This window comes from Eleutherodactylus coqui, chromosome 5 (genome assembly GCF_035609145.1).
Source record: "Eleutherodactylus coqui strain aEleCoq1 chromosome 5, aEleCoq1.hap1, whole genome shotgun sequence".
NCBI classification, from domain to species: Eukaryota; Metazoa; Chordata; class Amphibia; order Anura; family Eleutherodactylidae; genus Eleutherodactylus; species Eleutherodactylus coqui.
Genome location: NC_089841.1, coordinates 28,681,265 through 28,689,835, shown reverse-complemented (window position 1 = coordinate 28,689,835; position 8,571 = coordinate 28,681,265). Strand labels below are relative to the sequence as shown.

The 8,571-nt window shown below is 46.8% G+C and overlaps 1 long non-coding RNA gene across 1 annotated transcript; it reads right to left on the bottom strand.

The window, feature by feature from the left end:
* Nucleotides 1-1,025: 1,025 nt before the first annotated feature.
* On the bottom strand, nt 1,026-7,861 carry LOC136629244 (uncharacterized). The gene is made up of 2 exons (XR_010792936.1): nt 7,791-7,861; nt 1,026-4,211 (listed from the first exon to the last, which is right to left on the bottom strand). It is a non-coding gene; the product is annotated as an uncharacterized lncRNA (long non-coding RNA).
* Between the last annotated feature and the right edge of the window lie 710 nt (nt 7,862-8,571).

Sequence of the window (8,571 nt, the reverse complement as noted above, 5' to 3'; positions counted from 1 at the left end):
CAATCCGCGTGCACGCTGTGTAGTCACGTGGTGCCGATTCCAGCCAGCTGATTGGCTGAATGCGCCGCGCCGGAGAACTGCGGCTGAAAAGGGAAATATGCGACCAGGAGGGGGCAGCATCCCCAAACAGGAAGGGGAATCCTAAAGGGGGTGGGGGGACCAAGAGGGGGCAGCATTCTCACACAGAGGCCGCCTGCAGACGAGCGGGTCGGATCCGGCAGCGAGAATTCTCGCCGCGCGATCTGACCCGAGAGCCTGCAGTGACAAGCGCGTACTCACCCGCGCCTGGCGGCCCCGGCTCTTTCATGTGCTGGCTGCCGATCAGCCGGCGCATGCGCAGACCGGAGCCGGCGGCCGGGTGAGTGCGTGCACCGCAGAAAATTAGAACATGCTGCGGTCTGTTTGCCGCGCGAGATTTCGCGCGGCCAAACCGCTGCCGTCTGCATAGGAGTGCGTATTTTAATGCACTCCTATGCAAACTTTCAGCGGCGGAAATCCCGCGGGAAATCCCGCGGCGGGATTTCCGCTCGTGTGCAGGCGGCCAGAGGAAGAGGAATCCTGGGGGGTGAAGCATCGGGACCCTCCGACCAGGAGGGGGCAGCATCCTCACACAGAGGAAGAGGAATCCTGGGGGGTGATGAGACCAAGTCTTCCTGCATTCTATGCAAATAATGATGAGGAATAGGAAACCAAGCCAGTAACCACACAGACGGCTGTTGTGGATGTTCTCCTTGGGGAGAGACGATACCATCCCCCGACCCCTAGGTGTCTCCTCACACTTTTTGGGTGCTCTCCTTATGGAGAGAGGACACCATTCCTTCCTGCATTCAGATCACGGCCCTCCCAGCATCCTCCTCTCCTCTCCACAGTACTACAGTATGCATTTTTCCCTTTTCAGCCGCAGTTCTCCGGCGCGGAGCATTTGATCTGGATTATGGTTTCTCCAGCAGGCTTTTGGGGTATTTTGTCGCTTCCAAATTGAGTATCGTGTGCACACATCATCGAACCAGAATTAGACACCAATGTTGGTCTAAAACTGGGAGAGTCTCTACAATGTGTAGAGGCTCAAGCCTTTTATTATAACACATGACAACCGCCCTTCAATGGGCGTGCAACAGATTACATCAGTAACATATAAGATTCTCATTTGTCGGATCATACAGAGTCTCCCGCCTCCCTACCCTCCCGTCCTCACGTCCGCCAAGGTATGGACTTTGTATTCTTTAGCATGCAGACAGCCTTAAGGAATTCTGTGTAGTTGACAAATGATTTGTTTAACTAGCTTGTGTTTGAAGAGTGGAAGGGGGCTGGGTATTGAACACAGGATATAAGGATATACACATAATACTATGGCCCTTAACTCTTAGAAGCTGGTTGTGCAACTTGTGTAACTTCTATGTACTTAACTAACATTAGATCAGACATCCATTGTCTAGCAAATACTATGATTAGATTGTGTGTGTGTCCTTTAAACTCCTGAGCTAAAAGTCATTACAATAGCAAAATACATTTGGGTTATATACAAATAGCGATAGACATTTTATACTAAATAATTATCATGTCTATCACAATCCCCCCTTAAAATGTCTATCCTCTAATTCTTTATCTAATTTTCACAGTTTTCTGCGCGTGAGCCTATAACTGGAGCGCGTTGAAGGTTCGTTTTAGGGTCTTCAAGGGGGTGTAGGACTTGTCCACTCCTTCTGGGGATGCATCCAGCAAACTCATGGTGGGAGCGGCTTTTCCAGCATCAGTTTCACAGGTCTCTCTGACACAGGGGATAACACAGCAGACTAGAACAGAAAAGGTAATCAGTTCACATACAACAGCGACGCCCGTCTGTGCCAGGATCCTTTACCACCCGCTCATCCATGGCGAGTGCTGGTCCCAAAAGTTAGCTCTTTTTAGTTAGTGTGGTCAGCTTCTTAATAGCAACTGCGTCTTTACCCGCGGGTCACGTGTCGTCTAGGATGTAGGTATGACAAGTCTCCCCTATCATCTTTCAGACACTCCCCTTTTTAGCTAAAGTCGTCTCTAAGACCATTCTATTTTTAAAAAAGTCATAGTCGAGGTAGGTCCTATTGGTCGACTAGTCCCTATAAGGCGTCTCTAGTATAATTTATAAACCACTGCTAATTATAATAAACATAATTAATCCAGTCAACATTAATTTACCCTAATGATCAGGAAAATGGACTCGAATCTAGTTTTAACTTGGTCTCTAATTTTTAAAACTTGTCAGGTACCCCCCTTGGCTATCCTATGACGTCAATGTACACGTGTAGATCAAAACTACCACCAGGGGTCTCTCTTCTCGCTCTAGCATAATGTTACAATACTAGTAGCGTACACAGGTACGCACGGCGTGGGACTCCCTAATCTTCACCCACACCAATGTCCCTCCTGGAGATAGTCCTAATGGTGAACACGTCCAAGTCGCCTCACCCTTGCGTCAGGGCTTTCCCACTGCCCGTAAGTCCCTACTCCTAGGAGGGGGGGATCCCTACCTCACCTCAGAGGGAGGCCATGGATTCCCTGGGCTCATTTCCGGGCATCCATACCCTCTATCTGTACAAGTTAACACCCCACAGGGTGTGCCCTCGCCGGAACCTAAGGTCTTCTGCACTATCCCTAGGCAAATGGGAATTCCACTGACAATCCATCTTAGGAGATCGGGGCAGGCACAGTACTAGTACATTTCTCCTTTTCTTTGGTAGCGTACGTGGTTGGCATTATCAGAACTGGCTCTTCATCTTTTTCAAACAAGGGAAACGTTGGTGTCTGACAGGATGTGGAGGAGCATAAGGGCTTTACTAAGGCACACTCCCCTGTCCAATTACCCTCCAGGCGGGTCCTCTACCTCATGTCTCCACAAAGCCAGTAAACGTCTCCTAAGGACTGGACCTGATTCTGCATCTATTCCCCTCCTATCATACTGTAGGAGGAGCAATACCCGTTGGTGAGTTCCCCAAAAATCTCCCTCCACCCTGCCTATTTGCCCGGCAGGTGTAGTTTCCAGGGTAGTCAGTAATACTCTCTCCGGTGCAAAACACTTAAGTAGTTATAGAGTATTCCTTCTTCCATTTCTCACGGACAGTGAAATTAGCGGAAATGTTCGTGAAGAGACTAATAAACCACTCTTCAGCATCTACAGGGAGATTTAGGGGGACCATCCCCGAGTGTAGTCGGGCACTACCGCACACGCAACAGTTAGACTTGTTGCTCCTGTTAGCATTGTACCTCATCAACTCCAACCAGAGATTCTGGTCAGAGTAGCCAGTCGCTACTGTCAAGGTGTCCTCAAAGGTAGGGTCGGCTATGATCATCATGTTCGTCAAGGTCTTTATCTTACGGCGGAGGGGGTTAATTATGGGCACGGGACTAAGTGAAGGCTTCCATTCGGCTGCATCTACCATACCCCTTATTTTAAACTTCCCTAAGGGATCTGTCCTCCCGTACCGGTATGTCCCCAGACTATAAGTCTCCCCGTCCCCCGGGCTTGGATCTCCCATGGTTAATGTAAAAACCGCATTAAAACCAAGCAGCATACTAAGTTCAGCCTTCCAATACCTGCTGTCCTTATTATTCTCAAGGAGGGTTATACGACTAATTAGGGATTTCCCGCTCTTATCTTTCTTATTTAAGGCACTTCGCGGTTTATAGGACTAGTCTATTCCTGTGTTCCATCCCACTAATCCCCAATAACGGCAGTCTTCTCCCCAGATGTTATCAGTGGCGCAAACATATTGTATTCCCCGGGTATATAAGTCATATAACCAGCTGGACTGAGCTAAATCTGGCCTGCGGTGGGATCTTGCGCCTAGACACGGGACCACAGTACAATAGTCGAAGGAATATGCGGCTACTTAAGCATTGGACGAGTTATACTAGAAGGTAACCATACCCTCATATTCTTCCGACTAAGGATTCCAGTTGCTACCTTCCTCTCTCACTAGCCCTAACCAGAGTAACGTCTTTGGCACAACTAAGACTGGTCTCCCGGATCTGAAGCTTTCTTACAGTATGAAGCATGGATCCATGTAAGTCTTTCGGCTAGTTTCACAGCTGTGGCAGTAGTCAGAAGCACCTGGTAGGGGCCATCAAATCGGGGCTCAGGAGGGTGCTTCCTGGGGAACTTCTTGACGCACACCCAATCCCCAGGCTGCAAGATATGTGCCCCAGTGTCTGCCTCTGAGTCTGGAAGAGAACACCTATGCATAGGCTTTGGTTAGTTCTTTAACAACGGAAATCACATACTCAGTCAACACATCAGATTGTAATTGTAACCACTGAGGATAGTAACGACCTAGCCTTGGGGCTAGCCCAAACAATCTCGTAGGGAGATAATGTATAATCCCCCCTGGGTTCATATCTAACACTGTATAAGGCTATTGGATGACAGTCTTTCCAAAGTGGCGTCATTTTTAAGTATCTTACTTTTTAGCGTGCCACTACGTCTCTCCACCTTTCCACTACACTAAAGGTGGTACAGTATGTAAAAGGCCTGGGATACACCCAGAGCAGACATGACATGTTACATTCACCTGCGAAGTTTATACCTCTGTCTGACTCTGAATCACCTCTGGTACCCCATATTCACAGTTTACCTCGTTCATGAGCTTCTTTGCGGTTACCTACTTGTTTACCTTGGTAACAGGGTCGGCCTCCAACCTGCAAAGACATCAACAACAACAAGCACGTAGTCATACTTCCCAACAAGTGGGAGCTGAACGTAGTCAATTTGCAATCCCTGAAATGGGTAGAGTGGTCCCGGCAAGTGTGGTGTGGCAAATTTACTTCTGCCCTGACTTACCCATGGCATAGATCATGCTAAACCGGACAAATGATGCAGCAGCTACAGAGAACCCAGAAGTCGCCCAACCTCTTTCAAGCGTCGTCGTCATTACTGCTTTACTAGGTGGGTCTTTGCGTCCATCAGCTGGGCCATCATGGGATACAGGAACTGTGGTGGGCAAGTGCTGTTGACTGTTCACCACACGCTGTCCTGTTTCTGCTGCTCCCATATTAGTCCATTTATTCTTTCCTTCCTTGCTGGCTGGTAACTGTAAAAGTCTTTAGCATATCAAAGTCCAAATTTTTGTCAATGTCCAAAGTTTTTTACCACTGACTCATGCTGTCAGTATCTTTTCTTCTTTCTTCCACGGCTTGAGGGCCGCTGCCTTTGCTGCGCTGTCAGCGAGGGTGTCGTCTCTCGCCTCTCCAGTGTAGGACTCGGTGCAAACTCTCAACTTTGTCAGGTAGAAGCAGGGCCTCCATGCGACTCTGTACCGCTGCACCATTCTCAATTGGTTGTCCTGCTGAGGTAAAAACTGTCTGGCCTTCCATATTGGGCCGTAATCATGAGCTATGCCAAATGCATACCAGGAGTCAGTGTAAAGGGTTGCCGGTCTTACCTCTCGCCACTCCACTCGCCTCAGTGAGGGCCTTCAATTCCGCTTATTGTACTGTGACATGCGGAGGCAGAGCTTCTGCTTCTAGGACATCTTGTTGTGTGACCACTGCATATCCGATGTGGAGTCATCAATCCTCACCCTGGTACCATCTGCAAAAAGCTCAACATATGCATTATCAACAGGGGTTCTGGTAACTGTTTGCATATCTGCAGTTTCTTACTGAATTAGTACTAAATAATCGTTCTGACGTTCTATTTCACATGGCTCGGAATCTTGTAGCACAAAATCATTTATTTATTTTTTTTTTTCAAACCCAATAGCTGATCTACAACACCTAGATCATCTATGACCCAGATCACCTATGCCTCCCCCCTTTTGAACCGCAATACTCAATGGAAAAAGAGTCATTGCGTTCAAACTAGTAAACCAAGAGGCACAAAAACAAGCACTTTGTAGGTCAAGGTGACATTGTATGCAGCGAAGTCTGAGCGAAAATGTCCTTTAGATTTTTTATTTTTTTTCCCGGTTGCAGTTAGCATTTTTTAACACAAGGGGGCGCCACACAATTCAAATTTTACGTCACCCAGTGTAATAGTATTTCAGGGTATGGCCAGCGTTTAGCTTTTACTCTCCTGTCGGAATATAATTATAGCTTCAGTGTAGACTGACACTAGAATATACAAAAGACTTAAAGAAAAACTAAAGAATACGGATGACTTAACATCCTACTCTGGGCAATTCAGTCCCTCTTTCTTCACATAAAAAGTAAAATTACTTCACCAAATTGCATGAAAAAGTTTGCTGGGTGACTATAGTGAAATTATTCCATCTGTAGGAGCCTTCCATAACATCATCTGTCTGAGCATCCATTGGAGAAGCGGGCAGTGGAAAACAGAGCCCCTGGGAACATGAGAGAGCGTCCCCTGTCATGTATTCCCGGCCTCTGCCCCCCATGCATCAACTCCAATCTTCCATGCACTATAAACCAGCTTAGTCATCTACTATGTCCCAAGCTGCATCTCCACAAAGGTTTGTTTCCCTGAACTTATCACACATCCAAAGTGGCCACATCTTGGAGCGTAACAAAGTCTGGTCAAACAAAACCTTTGTTCAGACAATCATGATGTTAGCACTGGATACAGTGCCATTGGGGAATATAGGCCTCCCAAGTGCAGCAAAATGGCCGCCAGAGGCAGAAAGGGGCGGGGCTACAGATCTCCCAGGTGAGGCAAAATGGCTGCTGAGTAGCAGCACTTCCAGGTGAGGCAAGATGGCCGCCGGAGGAGGAAGGGGCGGGGCCAGGTCCTGTTCCGGATGGGGAGGGACCGGAAGTAACATCACACACCCTGAAAGTGAGCAAATGGGGGGAAATAACTTCAGGGTGGGGGCAGGCCTCACTACATTTACTGCAGAGTCACACTATGTTGGATTGTAAACATTGCAAGCACGGCCGCCATTACAGGGAGGGGCTGTAGTCAACACAAAGACATTACATTGTTCATTAGCAATACACATACCCCCCCTACATGCTTTCCCCTCTTCAATCTCTTAACTACATTATACCTCCTTCTAGCAATCTAAAAACACATTTCTTTCTGCTAGGCTTCCTGCTCATCTTCTGAAAACTTTCTACAATCTATCTTATCTGTCTATAACCTGGCATTTCTTTCTGCAACTTTTCCTGATCCTTTCCCATTGTTCAGTAACCAAATCACAAGCCCTATGACCTTTGTCCTTGCTCACTTTGCTCCCCATTCTCTAAACAACCTGCGTCTATGCCTGAACCTTCTCAATCTGCTCAACTTTATGCTACCTGCTTATTCTATTCTATTCAAAGTTTCTGCACACAGTACTGTTTCTCTTGTAAAATCTGCTTTCTTCAAATCCTTCCCATATAACCCCTCTTTCCCACTCAGAATTATAATGCACATTAATTCTACAAAACACAGGGAACGACAAAGTAAACAGAAAGGGTTAATTGGAAAAAGCTTTCAGTTCACTCTTATCAGCAGCCCTCTCCCCAACAATAAACACTGCACATTCTTTCTATAATACCAGACAGACGAGATTACTGGAGAATACCCACAACGGCTCAAGGTATATATATATCTCATCCACCTTTATATCAACCAACCTCTACTAGTAATCCCCAAGAGCACTCCTTGTACACGATCTAGACAGGACATTTAGCTATACACAGAGACTGACGATTATTTTCAATGACCAAAACCTCAATAATATTCTGGAGAAATCAGCCGTCACAAAGCACGACTATACTTCACAGTATATACCTTTCCACATATGAGAACATAACACGCTCAATCATAAAGTTAAGTATACGTATCATAAATCTTCCTAACCTCACACTAGTTTTACCTAGGAGCACGTGTCACTGGCGTGTTCCCTCAGACTTAAACAGCCGAGTCCGCCCTCCCGACACATTAACCCTCACAGAATTTATCTCTTGGTCTTGTATACACAATTTTTAAGCGTCTCAGACATAACAGACACAACAGCATACAAAATACCCCTAGACAGGTAACAAGGTGATTTTTCGAGTGGACAGACCTGTCTTTCAGTGAAGGTCCAGTCTGGATCAGGAACAGGCAGAAAAGCAGTCAGAACCCAGCTGTGACACAGGTAGATAAAGCAATCTTACCGTGTTCTGTAGATTTTCGGGCCCCTGAGTTCTGCGTGCCATCTGCCGATCTCTGTACGTTCCAGGCTGTGACCTCACAGATCCACTCGCTCACCCAGGGACTCCACTGATCTGGATTATGGTTTCTCCAGCAGGCTTTTGGGGTATTTTGTCGCTTCCAAATTGAGTATCGTGTGCACACATCATCGAACCAGAATCAGACACCAATGTTGGTCTAAAACTGGGAGAGTCTCTACAATGTGTAGAGGCTCAAGCCTTTTATTATAACACATGACAACCGCCCTTCAATGGGCGTGCAACAGATTACATCAGTAACATATAAGATTCTCATTTGTCGGATCATACAGAGTCTCCCGCCTCCCTACCCTCCCGTCCTCACGTCCGCCAAGGTATGGACTTTGTATTCTTTAGCATGCAGACAGCCTTAAGGAATTCTGTGTAGTTGACAAATGATTTGTTTAACTAGCTTGTGTTTGAAGAGTGGAAGGGGGCTGGGTA